Source organism: Hippocampus bargibanti, linkage group LG01 (assembly GCF_051943395.1).
Source record: "Hippocampus bargibanti isolate YZ-2025 linkage group LG01, ASM5194339v1, whole genome shotgun sequence".
Classification (NCBI taxonomy): Eukaryota; Metazoa; Chordata; class Actinopteri; order Syngnathiformes; family Syngnathidae; genus Hippocampus; species Hippocampus bargibanti.
This window is the reverse complement of record NC_142734.1, coordinates 19,414,373-19,434,868: the sequence shown is the minus strand read 5'-3', so window position 1 is coordinate 19,434,868 and position 20,496 is coordinate 19,414,373. Positions and strand designations below refer to the sequence as shown.

Sequence of the window (20,496 nt, the reverse complement as noted above, 5' to 3'; positions counted from 1 at the left end):
TAAATTGTACCAACATATGGAAATGTATGGTTCTTCAATTGTATATGTGCATATGTGTATATAACAAGTCGTAGCCATCCCACATTCATCCGACACCAGGCTAACTTGCCTGTCTCATTTAGCTGCGGTAGCAACCAGTACACCCGTAAACCTAAACAGAATAAAATAGATGAATGGGAGGGGTTTAAATGTTGTCGGTTCTACTCGGACTTTATGAAAATCCAAGGTTGCCTTTGGCACAGCAACATGTTTTTGATAAGGTGATGACAATTTTGTGTTTGACCTCCTGAACATGAATAATTACAGGACAGGCTGACATGTGAACGCATGCTTGCGCAATTATTCATCGTTTGCAGCCATTTTGATGTAAATAAATGATAGGTGAGCTCTCCCCTGACTCCCTATGGCATTTGACTTTGGTTTGGGTCCCCCTTGCACGCTTCCCCTACTGTGATGTGGACCGAGAACACTTTTGACACATCTCTTGAAACACATTTCTAATTTTTGCCCGGGGCGCTGGTGATGACGCGAGCTGACACTGAGGTCTGACAACATGACTTCTTTCGTCCTCTGGCCAAAGATGGTGCAAAGCTGAAGCTTCACCCGCCTCCAGAGCAGAAAATGGGGCTATCTTGGGATTGAGTCGTTTTTCTCCCCTTATGGGACATCAGTTTGAATTAACACCGCAGTCGTCTGACTCTCAAGGCATGGCTGCCGACGGACTCGGTACTCACACACCAGGTGCTGGTGTCTGCATCGAGCTGCTTATGACACCTACCTGTTTTTCAGCCACGCCCTGTCAAGGGAGTCAGCTTTAATTAATGTGATGATCAAAGCAGGAAAAGCAAGTTTAGCCCCGAGGAAGCGATCCCAGTGAGCTGCGTCTTCACTCGCTAATTATTAGCATTAAGGTAGACGGCGCTTTTGCATACATGACTACTTCAAAGATTTGATTGGGGTGCAGTCGGTAACAAGAGCGGAGCGCCCGGAGGATGCGGTGGTGACATCAAAACATCAGTGTGGATAAATCTGCTAGTGAAAAGCAGCCACCAGGTAACCTTCCTTTCTCCGCTCTGACAGTGCCTCCTTGCTGTAAACACTAGTTGTGTCAATTTACATGAAGAGATGCTAAGAACACCAAAACAGAGAGGAACTTTTTTTTTCTAATCTGATTTTGCCGTTTAAAGTGACCCCAGAACTTGTTTGTTGTTTGGCCTGATGTGCACTCAGGCGGAGACAGAACCTAAAAAAACAAATCATACTTTTTGATAGATTTGGATTTTTGCGAACTCGGGCACTCGCATGGATTTTATTTGTCATGACAGTGTTCAGATGACCAAATTCAGATGTGATGATTTGATGCAAAGGATGAAATTCATCCATTTTTTGCGATTGGGTTCAGGGAACATTTTACCAGAGCTAGTAAACAAAATGTGGGCTTTTCCGAGTCACAAGTTTAGCTGATACATTTAAAGAGGACACAAAACTGATTTAGTAATTCGTCCGACCTTTACGTGTCAAGCTGAATTCCAACATCCTTTTTTGCAGTCCTTCTGGTTGACACCTTTTCACACTTTTAGTTGATGTTTTGATCACAACATTGCATTGCTTTGTGCTCCTATCTTACCACACTCTGGTCCTCATAGATAGGGCCCCTTTGAGCTTTTTATTTTCAAATATGACTCGAACAGGCCACTATGAACATAGCACAATTTGTGAGAAATGTCTACTAAGGTAGAGTCCCAAAACGATTAAGTGGGTCACCCAGACCAATTGTTCTAAATCAGACAAGACTGAATTGGTGCTGTGTCAAAGTAAAAGCCGTGTAATGAGTTAAATGAATCGTTGGGAGTTTGCTGTCGTGCTGCATAAGTTAAAACAGGCAGGAATTGCTGGGTTTCCCCTCCTTGGTGTTCGCCATGAATAGAGCGGAACAGAACAACGCAGAGAATGACACACTGGCCTCATTGAATCAGGTGACAGGGGAATTTCTGATCGTTGCCATCATTGAGAAGACAAACGGCCTCAGTGTCTGATGCTGTTCGGAAATAGCACATACCTCCAGGCAAAGTCAAATATCCAAAAAGAACGAACGCCTAGTAACACGATTTACTGACCACCCTCAACTGATCTTTGCTGACCTATTGAAATCTGCTGGACGCCATCTTCGGAGGTGTTACGTCGTGACAAAATCTATGCTAGAAAAAGAAACATACATCTGGAAAAAGGTGCTGCTGTTGCAAACAATCCAATGAGAAAGTTGGAATCAGGCTTTTTGAAGCGACACTTGATTTGTTTGATGTGAACATCTTTAAGGCCTAAGAAAAAATGGATGGAGATGAGACATGACCTTTGTCCATTTTCATCAAATTATCCAATTTGGCCTTTATAAGCCTGGGAACTTTGAATTCCTCTTTCCCCTGAACAAGAGGAGTGCTTGTTTGTTAAAGTGGCCATTCTCCACAGAGATTGAGAGCAGATATTAATCACTGGTAGGACACACCGAGAGGAAAAAAAATATAACTTATGTGTCATAGTCTAATGAGTCAGTGTGACAAAACTATGGAACACTACGACTCTTTGTGTCATTTCCCATTCCCAGGAATGCTGCTCGTCTTATGACTCGAGGTGGGGTTGCGGATGTGAATGACATCGGCAGTCGGCCTCACATTTGAATGCCGACACAGTGGCACCTTGTGTTCCTCTTCCACCCCCACCCCCTGCCATAAGAAGCCTGGATTGTATTCACCGCCACAAAGAATACCTCCTTTTCTCTGTCCTCTTCAGCAGCTGCTGCACATGTAGAGGAGAAAATGGCTGTGTCTTGTGATGAATGGCACTTGACCGCTGGAACTTGCTCAAGCGGGGATCCATTTACATTAGCCGGATCGCACGCACACACTCGTTCACATCCGTGAGAGCGGCTGACATGAGTACTCACTGCTGGTAAGGTGCCGCAAATGAAGATTAAATATTTGTTACCGGTACACATCCACAAATATCAGGGGTGCTTCACCAAGTGCCCTTTTGTTACATGTTAAATTTCCGCAACCAGCATTTATAGCAGGATGAGCGATTAGCTGGAGCTGTCAAACAGTCAGTTTAAGATGGCCGGCTAATTGAACTGCCGGTTGTCCATTGTGTCTACCGAGATGGCAACAGACGCTTGCAATTTTTTTCTTCTCCTCTCAGGCCTATTATTCTGGTGCAGTTGTGTATGGTATCAGTTGCTCAGTGCGAGGCTAATTTTCGATGAATATTCATATTGCAGTCAATTTTCAAAACTCAGCTTCATTGTGGATGCTCGAAAAACCCACAACACAGAAAGAAGAAGTAGAAGTTCAGTGTGCTACAAAAATATACCTATACAATATCAATCAAAGGTTTTTATCAATACCAGGTGTCCTTATTGGGTTCACATGAGCTAAAGCCTATCCAAGCTTACTCTGGGTTTGTTGGTCGGGTACTGCATGGTCAACAAACAATTTTAGGGTACAGTACAATACAGTACAAGACGAGCCTTCAGCTGCTCTGCCCCCATACTTTGGAACTCACTTCCTCCCATCATTCGTAACATCGATTCTCTTCCCACCTTCAAGTCCCATCTCAAAACCCACCAATTTAAAATTGCATTTTCTGTGTACCTCTCTCTTGTTTCTATTTATATTTTTATTTATTACTTTCTATTTCTGATTTTATTTTATTTACTATAGTACCTATGATTGTCTGTGACTGTAAAGTGTCCTTGACAGCCTTGAAAGGCGCTTAAAATGTAATGTATTATTCTTATTCTTATTATTATTATTGCTCTCAAAATAAGAACTAAGAGCAATTTAGAGTCTCCAAGTACCCTAAAGTGAATATTTTTGAAAAATCAGTGCAAGCTGAATAAAACCCAGGCAAGCATGTGCAGAACAGCCTAACTTCCAACAGGAAGGCTAGAGCTGCAAGCCAAGAGTTCAAACACAAAATCCCCGAACTCAGATGTCCTGACCATTATTCCTTTTTGCTTTTCAATACATCATAAGTACTGTAACTATTTGAATTTTTTAAGCTGCTGTTGTTTTGTACTTTTTAGCCCAACTACATGCCTCATAAATCATCACACTCCTGGAAACAAAGTTCAAACAGACTCAAGTTTGGGAGGAAGGAGAACAGAAGAACCTGTGAGGACTTAAAGGCTTCCTCATTCACAGGCTTTTTATCCCCAGTGTTCATGGGAAGAACCTGGGTAGAACAGCTGTGACAACAGGCAATGGCTCCTCATAAAAGGTTTTGCCCAAAGGCAGGGAGCGCGCCAAATTGATGCCGAAGAGCGCGCTGTCGTCTGTGGGATACATCCAAATATTTGACAGCATTATGAAAACCCACGCTTTGTCTGCAGACCGATCGTGCTCCAGTCAACCGCCAGATTGGCCCTTGTCATTGTTTGTACCTCAAGAGTTCAAAGTGGTTCTTGGGGAGTGGCTCAGTGTGCACCAAAACCATCTAATGAAATTAGTTATTCCCACTAAACAGGTTTCAATCAAAGAGTACGAGTCAAGACCCTGTGACCACTTTTTATGAATCACTTCTTCTAGCCTGACATGTTGTTCCCAGTGCCATTGAGCCGTCATTCAGTCAGGTAGTCCCACCGAGAGCGGGTAGGGACCCCACGGTTGGGACCTAATGGCTGAGACCGAGCCGAGTGTGACTTCAGACAGTTCGCTTTCTATCCAGCAAGTTGTTTAACCTTTACATTTTCCCCACGGGAAAAAAAAAAAAAAAAATACTATCAATTTAGCAGTGTGTCGTTGTAAATCCCATTCATAGTATATGTGTTGAGTTGCGGGGACCACACAATGGGCACCATTGCGTGATTGCGATGTCTGCCCTATGACAATCATCTCGACTTGAAAAATATTCTATTTTGAAATGGTGCCATTGGGATGTTCGAAATTATTTCAAATAGGGGTGCAGGTATTTTGGTATACAGGTCACTTCATGAGGACAATGCCTTGACCTAGAAAGTGCATTTAACGTTTTGAAAAATAAAAATACAATAATTTGAAAAATAAATATTGTCTCCACCTGCTCAAAACAAGCAAGACTGGCCTTTCTTTTGTAACATTGAAAGATACATTTTGTGGAACGGCTGCCAAGGGAAACAGGCACTTTACATGCACCCATATGCATGATATATGGCTCTTTGCAGTAACAGCAAAGTGGTTCTTGCATCTGGCTGGCTGCCTATCCTTACTCTAAACGGTTTAAGTTCAACTGTTATTCTGGAGGAAGTTGGAAAAACAAAATTCATCACAAGACATCACGACTCATACATCAAAATGGCAGACGAACAAAATAAGTGGACCTTAAGCCAAATAAAAACTACATTACAAAGTCACTTTGAAAGGGAACACGATACTTGTCACCACACAGCCCGAGAGTCCATAGCCTGCCATTCAGTACATGGGGAGACTACATATTTAAAAAAAAGTGGAAATGAAAAAGCCTTAACATGTTTTAAATAGAGGACGTGTTTTGGGTTAAAAGTGTACATGAAAGGCGCACAAACAAGATGGGTCAGATTACCTGGCTTCAATCTTCAATCTGACAATTAGCATGACCCAGATGACTGAGAATCTACAGACATACTTCCCGAGAGATGAAAACCCACAAACATGCATCAACACACAAACTCTGTGTCAGCTGAGCATGTTGAATCTCTGAAGACATTCGACCGCCCGAGGGGAAAAATATGCCTTATCATCGCAATGCTCTTCCCCTTTTAGAACCTCCAGGTGAAGTTTCATGGTTCAAGATTATTATTATTATCCTTATGATTATTATAAGTAGTGGTAGTAGTAGTAATAGTTTACTGTATTAGTATTATTAGTATTCCAAATATTATTAGTATTATGAGTATTATTAGTACAATCCAATACACATTGATTTATATAGCGCTTTAACAACAGCCAAATCTGTTGTTAATGTTATTATTGATATTGATATTATTATTATGATTATTACTGTTATTATTGTTGTTGCTGTAAAGTGTCCTTGAGCTCAAGGTGCTTATGAATTGAAAGTATTATTATTATTATTATTATTATTATTATTATTATTATTATTATTATTATTATTATTATTATTATTATTATTAATGTATGAGCACTGCTGTTGGGGATGGAGAAGGGCGGTGCACATTCACACCTGAAAACCTTGTTTGTTTTAACACAGATTTGTGTCTGTTTTTGCCTCCAGGCTTGAGCGCACACACAACCCGCTGCTAATTTATTTGTGCTGAGCATTATGGGAATTAATGTACCTGACATTCTGTGACAACAGTCAGCGCTTTGTGGGTCTTTTCACATTTCCACAACATGCACTCTTGCCACACAAGCATCCATCGCGCACACACACACACACACACACACACACACACACACACACACACACACACACACACACACACACACACACAAACACACATGCGCTTTGCATGCGCAAGCACTCAGTTGGCTCTGAACCTCTCAGTGCACAAGGCTGTTAGCGGCGCCTGATGATAGCAGCAAAACATTAACATAATAATTAGCGTCTTGTAATTGTTTCATTAAAACCAGTTGTTCCATTTCTCCTCTTGTTCTCCCGGAAGACGCAAGATGGAGTTTGGACGACAGCCAAAAGCAAGACTCGTATGTTTGTGTCGGCTCAACATCGTTCAAAGCTTGTCTACAAGCGGGGTGAACCATCACCCACTGTGGCGGAAGGTGGGCCCAGAAACGGTGGCCCTGTGATGGGATGCACTTTTGTGCCTGTGGATGTGTGTTCTCTCTAAGCACGTGTGCGTGTTTAGTGGAAGAACACCGATGTGCAAATCTCAGTTGGAGCTGAAGGACAAAAAAGCTGATATCCGACTTCGCTGATAAAAAGCTTTTAAAATGGGATAAAAAGCAAAGCACTACACTCGAGCAGCCACATTTCCAAGACGATAAAGGAAAACCTGTGATGCAATTCAAATTTAAAAACGACAGATGTACTTGCTAGTACTTCCTGCAATTATACACAACCCCCCCCCAAAAAAGGAAATATATCATGAGGAATGGGCTGCTTGGTTCCAAAACTAGCAACCTCCACTTGTGACCTTCAAATGTCTTGTGACTGCAGGGCTGGTTGAGGTAATTGTTTGTTGGTGTTGTTGCTGTTGATGTTTTTAATCTTGCGGAACATCTGACTGCTTGTGTTGACACGCCTCTGATACAATGTCACATTTAGACACGATTTTGATGACCTCGTGCCTGAACAAAGGGAGCTTTTACCTTCCAGCTAGAGTACAGCAGTGATCTGTTTACATGTTTTGACTGAGAAACCACACAAAACAAGTGCGACCAAAACGTTAATATACTGTGACGGTTACGGACCCTAGACCAGAGAGGATAGTGATGGAAATGAACTATTATTGGCATTGCTGCTGCCATCATGGGATCTTAAAAAGTTATCAATGATGTTTTCAGACAATTGTGTTTCCCCCTATTTTGCAATTCTATATCCTATTTTTTAATTAAGGCTTTGTGATGTGGTTGACATTTTGCCATACATCTGCTGATACATTCAATGATTGCACTGAAAAACTGCAAAGGTCATCGGGTTCGGAGGGTTCACATACAAAGTAGTTTACTGTATTATTATAATTTTTTAAACCTCTTATTATGTTACGGGTCAATTTGACCTATTTCCGTTTTTTTGTTGAGCACCAGCTATCCTTCCTTTTTCCTTTCTTCAAAAAAGTTAAATATCCGAATGGATACATTGTTGTCTCTCTTTTCAAATATGTTTATAACATCTCAAAAACACAAATAAGTTATTTGACTCTTTTGTGTGGATTTTTACATACGGGTAAAAATGACCCACAACATAATCAACGTGATTTTTTTCCCCAACTAATATGAGCAGTGAAATGCAGTCAGGGGAGGCAGGTGAAGCTGTGCCTCACTTGTCATCATGGAAATATCAAATGACAAAATAAATTAAACAGTTATATTTATTTAGTGATTTGTACTTTAACGGTCTTTTCCATTTAACTTCACCATTTTTGGATTTTTTTTCTAAATCGCTGAATTTTCACATTTACCGTTCAAATACAGTAAAGTCTCATTATATCGATATTCTCGGGAGTTAGAAAAAAATGTCGATATAACCGTGCTGTCGATATATCCGTTCTGCGCCGAACTGCATTAACAAAAGCCGCCAAAAGAGGTCATCCAAGCGCCATATAAGAAACGGAGCTGGCCATGAGCTGATCATTTTGTGCCTCTTTTTTTGGGGTGGGAGATGTTCCCCCAATGTTGCCTCAAAATGGCACATATAATTCTTTAATCGATTGCAAACATGTATGCTTTCCTCTTCAGAACTACACTGTAAACCCGAACAGTACTACTGACTCAAAGTCATTGAGGTCAGTAAACTCAAAAGCCGATTTTTTGTTTCAAAAACTCAAACGTTTTGAGTTTTTGAATGAGTCCTGCGTTTTTAATTTGCAGTAGATCAATACTTTTGAGTTCATGGCAATCATTTACTCAAGCATTTTGAGTTCACGGCAGGAAGCTGCGTGATGATGTCACTGCGTGCTCTCATTGGACGCCATTTGAATTCTCAACGGCTGAATCTGGCAGAGACCGACGGATTATTTATTTTAAATTAGGGTGGAAAGACAAACAATCTTATTTAATATACTATATATGTATATTACAAGGACCCAGTGTGTCAATGCTGTAGTCGCTCCACAGGAAAGGAATATTTTGGAAAGTCCGTTTGGGGCTCTTGCCGCCTTTGCTGCTAGCAAAGATGCTCGTTTGTGGTCGTGCTTGCGACTGAGGACATTATCCACCGCTCGAGCCAAGGACTTCTCATAATGTTACGAGCTCTTCTGTGGTAAGTAGGATTTTTTCTTAAACGTCTCTTGTTTGTAGAAAGACACAGCAGTGTTATTAAGAGAATTGTACCGCACAGGTTTGTTTGGGCGGTGGTGGACTAACAACTATCACGAGGTGATAAAAGTTATGTTTGTGTCGGCGAAAGTCTGAGAATAATCGACAAATGGGTAAGTTTTATATGAACTTCAAAAGTTATGTGTCACCCGAAATCCGCCACACAGATGCTGCAACGCCAGCAGGTTGGTGCTTTTAGTTAACTTTGTTTTAAACGGCAGCACAATAAGTCATGCTAATTCAACGTGCAACAGTTGTGCTGCCGTTCTAAGAAGGCACTAAGTAAATATAATGCTAGCCAAATGAAATATCACTCTGTACAATTGGTGTAGTTTTAAATGGTCATTCATGTGTAAACATAAAACTTTTTAAGTGTATTTTTGAAACTGCAAACACCTGCAAACACCATTTTTCTAACTGCAAACACCTGCAAACACCATTTTTCAAACCGCAAACACCTGACTGGCTTGATGGCATCATTTAATCCGGTAAATTAGATTATTTATTCAATTTAAAAAGTAAACGTGGATCAGGGTGTTTTATTAAATTAAATGATTACATTTGTTTTCTGTTTTTTCTATTCAACCTTTTAGCCCCAGGGTGGAAATTGAGTAACACCACCATTATCTAAGGTATGTTTACATTTTTATTAATGCTACATGATTAATTACCCGAATCATATAAAAATAATACATGTATGTATTATTTATATTGAACAGAATTTTCCCAAAACTTAATTCCCCATAGGCCACTGTCTTGGGTTTAAGATGCTGAAGACAAGTACTAAAAAATGCTTTGTTCCGCAATATTGAAGGCACCAGTGCCTCCAATATTATGGCGCAAAGCAACACTGGATAAGTAATTTCATAGTTTTACTCTGCTTTGTATACGAAGGATGACCGCCAGCAGTTCCCGTTTACGAAACATTGATGAACTGTTTGATATGTCTCAGTAAAGATTCTTTATTGGAATCACTGTCTCCACCGTGTATTTCGGATCCGATCCTAACTACTTCCCCTCGTCCCTCGAGTACTGTCACCACTCCTCGAGCGGACGTGACATAATACACCGACCACCCAAGTACTGCAATGTTAAGCTCCTGTCGCTTTCCCCAAATTAAAATTTGGCTTTTATCTCCTCCTTTTGATAAAGGAACAGCATGATATACATGAGACGCAGTCTGGCCCTTCGTGCTGTCCATGCATACCTATGAGAAGATGACTCACAGTTCTTCAAAACATGCAATGTATGTATTGCCTGACTTAACACAAATGTCTATTGATGTATTTTGCAGTGGGAAGAGGATCCAGACATTGAAAACATTCCTGTCGCACTTATCTCCGTGACAACTGACAACTAGCGCTATCTTGTTTAACCCCAACAGCATTTCTGTTGTGATAGAAGATGGCTTTATTGTGAGATGTCTCCCCAGGTTGGCTGATACACACCTCCCCTTGTTTGGTTTAATGTATGCACTGCATTTAGATTCTCCCAAAAAATTAATCCACACATTCACCTTCATTCAGAAAACACTGCTGTGTCTTGATGATAACAGACCACTCAAACCACGCCTGCTAAGTTTAAAAAATGCTTTGTTCCGCAATATTATGGCGCAAAGCAACACTGGATAAGTAATTTCATAGTTTTACTCTGCTTTGTATACAAAGGATGACCGCCAGCAGTTCCCGTTTACGAAACATTGATGTACTGTTTGTGACTGATTTTTTATTCATAATTTGATGAGTAAACTTGAATTTCACCAAAATGTCTTTTTTCATTTCATGAATACTGTTTGTTTTTAGTAAGTTTTACTTTGATTTGCACCTTATGACGAGTACATTGAAATGTATTCTCTTGTATTTATTCAAGTATATGCTTGTCAGAGAATGTATTTTTGAACAGAACAGCAGAGTATAATTTGTTGTTTTTTTCTGTTTTGTTTTGTTGTGATTATTTCACATCTTTATTACGATGTTGCGTTAATTACTAAAAAAGAACTGCTCAGGGGTTTATTTGTTGTTTTGGTATGTGGACATGCTGTGCATTTGATACTGTTATCATAAATGTTTTATCAAAGGTTGTTTTAAATCTTAATAAAAAAATGCACTAAAACAGACGTGAGGTGGGTATTTGTTTTTAGACATAGAAGGCAAATGTAAGTACAGTATACATGAATATATTTTTTCAGGTAACATAAATTTGAGTTGGTTACGCTTAAATATTAAACTTAATTTTAACTTAAAAATGAAGATAACAAGAAAACATTAGAGTAAACTGAAAGTACATCTTTTAAGTTCATTCAAACTCATAACATTTAAGTTCAGTCAAACGCATAACATTTATTTCCACTACTCAAAAATTTTGAGTAAACTGTACTCAAAATTTTTGAGTAAACTGTACTCAAAAAATTTGACGTAATCAGTTGCCATAAAAATTTTGAGTACTTTCAACTTGTTGGGTTTTACAGTGTAATACACAGTATGGAATGTATAGTAATTTTCAAAATCATCACGCTTCAGCAGACAAAACAAGAAACATTGTTGCAAAAAACGATTGCATTCATATACAGTACAGTGGGCATGTAATAATAATAATAATAATAATAATAATAATACATTTAATTTACAAGCGCCTTTCTGAACACTCAAGGACACTTTACAACAAAGACAACATACAAAACAGAATGTACATAACACAACAGGGAAAACTGCAACGCTTACATCTTACTGTATTATGTATATAATTTAAAAAAGTCATCAATCTTCTTCGGCTTCCCATTTTTACCTTTTAACACAAACACTTCAATCTCGTCTGCTACACACGAGCTAGGGTCTGAAAATGAAAATGGCTCTGCTAGACGGGAGCTGGTCACGTAACAAACTCACGTGACCAAGTTGACCAATGGCGCGACCTATACAGCGACCGACACAGATTTCGATGATGGGGGTACTGTATAGAAACCCCTAAGCAAATATCGATTCATCTTAAATATCTTTTGTATCGATGTAAACATAGCAAAATGGCCGACGGGAGATGAAAAAGAGCACCGTAGTGACCGGATTATCGTAAAAACCACGAATCGTACTAAACGGAAATAATTATACATAAAAAGACTAGAAATATGCACGGAAAATGAAAATAGTGTCGTAATAAGCAGTATTATCAATATAAACAATATCGATATAACGAGACTTTACTGTACGAAGTGGAGACGAGCGGTGAGGCACCAGCCGGCTAAGCCTCACCATGGATTGCGCAATCACTATGCTAACTGTGCCGGCTTGCTCTGCAATGAGACCGCATTGCGTCCCTCTGCATATCACTATTAAAGTGTTCAAAACCTTTTAGTATATGAACTAAATTTCTATAGTTTAGCTGGTGTATATAATGTACAGTCACTATACATTATAAACACTGTACTACAGTGTTTATATTATTTTTATCAAAACTGTGTGCATAGGTGAGGCACACAGTTCTCCTGCCTCATGACAGGGGGCGCTTGTGATTACAGATTCCAATTGCGACTCCTCGGCTGCAGAATAATAGAATTAGTGACAGCAAGCTACAGTAAACAGTTAGCATGTTAAAGGACACCCGACGTCTCTGGACAAGTTGTGTCCATAATTTGTAAAATGGATTCAAATTACTTCTACTGAGCGTATTTTAAAAAGATTCCACAGCATATAGCTATATTTGACGTTTTAAGACTCGCGCTGAATATTCAGGAAGTCTTGATTTTGAGTTGGTGACGAGTCCGTACGTGATGTCACTAAATGAACGCCCCCTGACCGAAAAAAGACACATTGTAGCAGTCCTTCCATCACGTCAATGTATTTTGTTGTATTGTTTGGTCGGAAAAATCTTGTGTTGCACCCAAAAGCCGCCAGAAGAGGGTGTCCAAGCTCCATATAAGGAATTTATCAGCCTGTGGAAACGGAGGTGGCCACAGGAGGTCGCCATTTTGTGACTCTTTTCTGATGATCGTTTCTCCCCAATGTTCCCTCAAAATGGCATCGAATGAATTTTTAATCGATTAAAAACATGTATGCTTTCCTCTTCAGAACTATTTGAATCATATTCATAACTGGAAGTGTAACAAGGAAGCATATTCTCCCAATCTGAAGCCATTGTTTTGATTCTCAAGCAATGCAAGATGTCTTGGTGTGACGTCACAAACTGGGGGAGGGACTTTCTGAAAATGCCCAATTCGCAGCTCATTTTTTTTGCAGATTTTGGACATTTTAAGTCATTTTTATTGGTGTATTGCATTTTAAATAAAAATATCATACTACATGTTTTGGGTATTTTAGATGATATAAAAGTTTTTCTGATGTCAGTTAAGAAACAAAAAAGTCCTTTAAGTGCAACCATCCAGTCATTTTTTTCGTGTTGCTTGGCCTTACTTTCAAAATGGTGGATTACATATCTAAATTGAAAGCATTTTCGAAACTGGACTTTCAATCGAAGCAGGAGATAATAATTAAAGGAAGACCAACACCGGACTATACAGCTCACAAACGGTGAGGGATGAATGTTAATCTCCTGGACAGCTTCTCAGGTTTTGGCCAAGAAGGATCTCATTGAAACTATTCCTGAAGCGACAAAGTTGCTCCAGCTCGTGCTCACTGTTTCAACTACAACAGCGTTAGTGGAGAGAAAACATACAGTCGGAACAGAACTGATCAAGTACGACTTTCTTCACTGGCAGTGATCTCCATTGAGACAGAGAGACTTGGACTTCATTTATAAGTAAGGGTAATGTCACATCCTCGTCGTCGCCAGGAGCGAACCCCTCCCCGCCTGTCTCTTCCTCCTGTGCTCCTTGAGTGGGCCCCTCCATTCCCGGCTCTCCTGACTCACGCACCTGTTCCCCATTTCCTTGATTGTGCCTTCTGGCTATAAAAGCCTCACTTACCGTTCTGTCGTTGTCGGTGTATTCCTGGAAGTCCCCAGTCACCCTTCCGCACGCAGGTCTGTTTGCCGTTGCCCTCCTTCCTTGTTCTTGACTTTCTGTTAGGTTTAATATGTCTCAGTAAAGATTCTTTATTGGAATCACTGTCTCCACCGTGTATTTCGGATCCGATCCTAACTACTTCCCCTCGTCCCTCGAGTACTGTCACCACTCCTCGAGCGGACGTGACATAATACACCGACCACCCATGGACCTCGTCGGTGGAGACAAATTCTTATCCGCCCTAGCCCATCAGGCGGAGCGTTCGAGCCAGCTGGCGCAAGCGATCGCGGAGAACCTCCATATCGCGTACTTGCTGGCTCAACGCCTACAGGACGTCGAGACACGCCTCGCCACCCTGACGACCCCTTCCTACCCCCCCGTGACTAGTCGCGAATGCTCCCTGGCACACCCCTTACGCTACGAAGGCGAACCCGGGTGCTGTGCTCAATTCTTGATGCAGTGCTCGCTGGTTTTTGAACAACAACCCTCCGCCTTCGTTAGCGATGAAGCTAAAGGGGCTTTCATCACCAGCCTGCTCATAGGCCAGGCCGAGTCGTGGGTGTTGGCCGTCCGGGAGTCCCAGCCCGAACTTTGCAGCTCCTACCCGGATGTTGTGGCTGAGCTTCGCCAAGTTTTGCACCACCCGGTCACAGAGTGCGAGGCGGAGGGACTCCTTCGTGACTGCGTGCAAGGAACGCGTTCGGCCGCTGAGTACTCCGTCGACTTCCACATACAGGCGGCCCGGAGTGGCTACAACGATCGTGCGCTGAGAGGAGTGTTTCGTCGCGGACTGAGCGCCGCTCTCAAAGATGAGCTGACCACCCGCGACGCTGGCACCACCCTCAGTGAGATGATTGATGTAGTCATATGCCTGGGCCATCGCCTCCGGGAGCGGCAGTGGGAGCAAGGTACCCAGCGGTCCGGCGAACCCGGAAACGAGCAGCGGACAACCACACCCGACGGCGACGAGCAGGTGCGACGCCAGGAGGAGTTCCCCGAGCCGCTGCAGGTGGGGAGCGGGGTCGATCGAGCCAACCCTGGGGGTCGCCGCACTCAAGGCCCCCCGCCTAAGACCTCCAGCACCCGTAAGTCCACGGCCAAACAGCAACCACGGCGGCCATTGGAGGCATCGAGGACGGCGCCCGTAACGCGATTGGAGTTGGACGGCAAATTATTCGGCCCGTCCAACTCCCAGACGATACGGGCTAGTGGATTCGGGGGCAGACGGGTGCTTCATCGATCCCCAACTGGCAGAAGCATTGGGCTGCGACGTAGAGATTCTCAACACTCCCAAAACGATTCTTGACCTCGGCGGTCAACTGTTAGCTGAGGTTACCTGTATCACCGCACCACTTAAACTCAGGTTATAAGGTAACCATGTTGAACTCCGCCAATTCCTTATTATGCCCGCCCGCAATGTACAACTCGTGATGGGCCTCCCTTGGCTCAGCACCCTTCTATCTCTTGGGAGGGTCCCACCATAAAGGGTTGGAGCCCCTACTGCTATGCCAACTGCCTGCGGTCGGCCACGGCTTCTCCAACCCTCCGGTCTTACGTCACCCCGACCCGGACCTCGCGTTCGCGGTCGAGGTTGACGCATCAGAGTCCAGGGTGTGGGCGGTCCTTACTCAGCGCGCCCCGGTCAACCAGAAGCTCCACCCATGTGCCTTCTTCTCCCACCGGCTTAGCCCCGCGGAAACCAACGATGATGTGGGGAAACGGGAACTGCTGGCGGTCATCCTGGCGCTGCAGGAATGGAGACACTGGCTTGAGGGGGCCAAACACCCCTTCACTGTTTACACGGACCACAAGGACCTGGCCGCCATTCGGTCCGCCAAGAGACTCAAGTCGCTGCAGGCCCGATGGTCACTGTTCCTCACACGGTTTAACTTCACTCTCACCTACTGCCCAGGGTCGCAGAACACAAAGCCTGAGGCTCTATCCCGCATCCACGAGCTGGCAGAAAGGGAGGAATTCGTCGCCAACATCCTGCCGGCGCAACACATCGTCGTCGCCCTGCGGTGGGAGGTTTAGAGGAGAGTTCAGGAGGCCCAGGGAGCTAACCTCATCCCGAAGGGTTGCCCGGCGGATCGTCTGTTCGTTCCCCCCACTCTACGCACTGAAGTGCTACTCTGGGGACACACTTCCAGGGTAGCCTGTCACCCGGGGGTCAACAGGACGATCCAGCTCATCGCCCAACAGTTCTGGTGGCCAGAGTACAGGAAGGACGTCGCGGAGTTCGTGATGGCGTGCCCCGCCTGTGCTCGTGGGAAGGCCTCCCACCAACCCCCGGCCGGACTCCTCCAGCCGTTTTCGGTGCCTTCCCGACCCTGGTCCCACATCTCCGTTGACTTCGTGACAGGTCTCCTCCCGTCCCGTGGCAAGACGGTCGTTCTCACCATTGTGGACCGCTTCTCCAAGTCGGCCCACCTCGTCCCGTTAACCAGGTTGCCGTCCCCCATCGAGACGGCTCAACTCCTGGTTAACCACGTCATCCGTCTCCACGGGATTCCGGCGGACATCGTTTCGGACCGGGGAACGCAGTTCATGTCCAAGGTATGGAAACGTTTCTGTCGGTCCCTAGGGGCTTCGGCAAACCTGTCGCCTGCAACCTTCCCCAGACCAACGGCCAGACGGAGAGAAAGAACCAGGACCCTGAGGCGGGGGCGGCCCTCCGGTGTGTGTGCCTCCACAGCCCCGCGACGTGGGCCCTTGGGTGGAGTACGCCCACAACACCCTGGTCTCCACAGCCACAGGTCGGTCCCCATTCATGTCCGCCTGTGGTTATCAGCCACAGGCAGACATGGTTATCAGCCGCCTCTGTTCCCCACCCAGGAGGGCCAGGTGGAGGTCCCGTCCATCGAACACCATCTGAGACGGGCCCATCGAGTGTGGAAGGAGACCAGGGCCGCCCTGTCGCGCACGGCGTCCCGGAACCAACTAGTCGCGGACCGTCGTTGCCGACAGGCACCCAACTACCAGGTCGGGCAGGAGGTATGGCTGTCCACGAGGGACCTCCGGGTGGCCGGGACCTCGGCCAAACTGGGGCCACGGTTCACCGGTCCCTTCCCCATCGAGGCCATTGCTCTGCGGGTGACGCGGGTGTTGTAAATGTCCTGAAGGGCGGCGAGAGAGAAAACGATGATCTTCTCAGCTGTCCTCACGATGCGCTGCAGAGTCTTACGGCAGGACACGGTGCAGGCTCAATACCACACGGTAATACAGCTGGTCAGGATGCTCTTGATGGTACCGCAGTAGAAGGAGGTGTTGGGGGATGATGGTGTTACTAGTGAGGGTTTAGAATACACTGAGACAAGACTAAGTTGTTCATCAAAACCAAGTACGATAACCTTACACTTTCCACCCTCAGTTATGATCAGTGAAGAGATTTGAAGCACTGCAGATCGGTTGTCACTCTCTGACAACCAGACTACAGCCATGGTGTCTGCAGTGTTGAAGGCAGGAGGCGCAGCTCTTGATGACTTTGTTTTATCAGCCTCTACTATAAGACGAAATAGGATAAACACTCGTCATAACTTGTGCCAAAGTTACATGAATAACTTCAAGGAAAGTCCGCCAGATTACTGCACCTGCACAGGTGCTGGTCGTCCCGATCAGATTGGCGACCAGCGGGTAGCGACGTCAGCCCTGCCGGCAGCCTCGCAGGTGCTGGTCGTTATAATCAATGACACTTAAAAGGACACCTGGCACGATCATCCGGTGCCGATTCATTGTTTGTTTGCTGCTTGGTTGCAGCATGCATCGTGTACGTGTTTGTTTAACCTTGGCGGGCTTTTACTTTTGGTCTTCTTTTGCTACTTTGTATTTTTTCCATTCAGATCATTTTGATGTTTTACATTTTGTTCCTGCTGACTTTATTTTAATACAATTTGTCAAACAACCTCCTACTCACTCCTGCCTGCTTTTTGGGATCCGCACCCGCCATCACCACCTTGCAAAAATGTGACAGAATGAACCGACCAACCATCGGATCCCGCAGGTACATCGGACCCGTCTCATTTCCACCCTGTGCCTGGCAATGCTACGTCCACGTTAGCCCACGCCTCGTCGAGTTTGAATTGCGTCACTCGACGAGCCGTAACGTCCACGTCAACGTCCGGCCGAGACCTCCTTCCAGGTGGCCGTCCAGGGTGACACTGGGTGTCTGGCAGTGCATGCCCACGTCCAGCCACGCTGTCGTCGTGCATGACGAATTGAGTCGCATCCACGACGAGCCGTGCAACGTCCGCGGCAACGTCAGTCCGAGACCCCACTCACCACTGGATCCCAGAGCGGCTCAGGACTGGTCTCATTTCCCCGGCGGCCGGCAGTTCACGCCCACGTCGGCGTCCGGCCGATACCTGGTCCCATACGGCCGTCCGGGGTGCCACTCTGCGCCTGGCAGTTCGACGTCTGCGTTGAGCCATGCGGCGTCGTCGCATGTACGTGCGAGAGTGCTCGCACTCACGCCCACGTCTTCGTCCACCCCAGGCCGAGTCTTGTTCCCATCAGGCCGCCGCCCGTCGTATGCTGGAGAGGCAGCGGTTGCCGTCTCCACCATTGTTCCCGGGCGAGTGGACCTTTTGGGAGACTGTTGGGACTTCTGGAAGCAGCCCCTTGAAGGGGGGGGGGGGTACTGTCATGATCTGGTTGGCGACCAACGGGTGGCGCTGTCGGCCCCGCCGGCACCTGCGCAGGTGCTGGTCGTCCCGATCAGTGGCGGGCTGCCACGTTCGGATTGCGACCAACCTTGGCGGACTTTTATACTTGGTTTTCTTTTGATACTTTTTTCTGTTCAGATGATTTTGATGTTTTACATTTTGTTCCTGCTGACCTTTATTTCAATACAATTTATCAAACAACCCTCTACTCCCTCCTGCCTACATTTTGTTATCCGCACCCGCCATCAACTACACTGGGATGGAAAACTTCTACTAGATGTTCTTGGTGAAAGATACCCAGTGGAAAGTCTTGCAATGCTCGTCTCTGGTACTCCACAGTATGAAGAAGGGAAGCTGCTTGTTGTGCCCTTCCGAGAAAGTTCCACAGGAATACAACAGTGTAATGCTACATTGGAACTGATAGAAACATGGGGTCTCACAGACCACATTGTAGGCTTGGTATTTGATACCACAGAAAGCAACAGTGGCATCAACAAGGGTGCAGCAAAGCTTATTGAAGAAAAACTAGGCAAAAAGGTATTCTACTTCGCTTGTCGCCATCACATATCAGAGGTAATAATTGGAAGTGGACGGGAGTCTGTGTTTAGCAAGGTCAAGAGTCCTGACAACCCAATGTTCAGCAATGTGAAAGAGAAGTGGGACATGTTGGATAAGGACTGCCCAAGAGTTATGGGCGTAGTTGAACACGACTTGAAACAGAAGAAGACAAGCACAATTGCAGTATTAATCAATTTCCTTGAGGAAGCAAGTTCTAGGGTAGATTACAGAGAGGTGGCAGAGCTGTGCCTGATCCTGCTTGGTGAGGAACCTCCTCGGGGTATCCACTGGGCCAAGCCCGCTGGATGGCCAGGAACATTTACTGTATGAAGATGCACATGTTTTTCAAGGAACTAAAATACAACACAAACACTATCCTCTATTCTACACCACATCTGCAGCTGATGCACCTATCCATGACCTCCAGCTTATGAAGAACATGCTGCAATACAAGCAGTATGACTATGAACTGGCAACCTCTGTTCTCAAGAAAATGAACAACCACTGCTGGTATCTGACCTTGTTCAGTTCACATGCTAGCATGACCAAGTCTGCAAAAGAGAAGCTCACATCAAGCTGTCAGAAACAGAGAACCCCGAAGAAACCTGAGAGTTACAGGAAAGGCAAGCCAGTCTTTCCCGTCATCAAGGAAGCTACAGTTCTCACAGACCTGGTAGAGCCAGAGTCTCACTTTCTGTTTGATGCTCTTCGAGTGAAATGTGACTGGCTCACTACTCCTGCTGACACCTGGGAAGACAATGACAGGTACAGGAATGCACAGAAGTTTGTGAGGTCAGTGAAAGTGACCAATGATGTGGCTGAGAGAGGTGTGAAACTAATGAGTGACTTTGCAACTCAGATCACAACTGACCCAGAGCAAAGAAGCTTCTTACTACAAGTTGTGGAGTTCCACAGGAAAACAAAAAAGCCACATTGAACGAGTGATAATACATGTATTAGTAACATCATATCTGAGAGTTTCTTATGCAATATATGTGTCAGTGCAGTGCTATCATACTACCAAACTGATTTTTTTGTAGTGTCCCAGCTGTTTGTGCATTAAAATTTGCTAAAATTTACACAGGTGTTCATGTGTTTTATTGTGCTTACCACCATATTCAAGAAAATTTTATTAGCCTTCATTTGGTACCACTTTCAATTCTATAGCATCAAGCTCTGGAAAGCTACAATGAAAATAAGGACATAATATCCCAAATTTTGCAGCGTTTTTGAAAAACATCAACAATAAAATTACATGGCTGTTGAGGCAGGCATAGCCATGGTTCAAGATCACAATAACTGCTATATTTAGCTAATTTAGACCTTGGAGAACAGGAATAATATCAGTTTCCATATG

At 44.5% G+C, this 20,496-nt stretch overlaps 1 long non-coding RNA gene across 2 annotated transcripts in view; it reads left to right on the top strand.

The window, feature by feature from the left end:
* Positions 1-870: 870 nt before the first annotated feature.
* The window catches only part of LOC148903417 (uncharacterized), a 34,163-nt gene continuing 14,537 nt past the window's right edge, over positions 871-20,496 (top strand). The window contains exons 1-3 of one of the 2 annotated variants that reach the window (XR_016115189.1): positions 871-1,053; positions 2,788-2,946; positions 4,079-5,772. This is a non-coding gene — a long non-coding RNA (uncharacterized LOC148903417). Of the gene's footprint in view, positions 1,054-2,787; positions 2,947-4,078; positions 5,773-20,496 lie in introns of those variants that run through there. The other variant, XR_016115199.1, reaches the window with a different exon arrangement.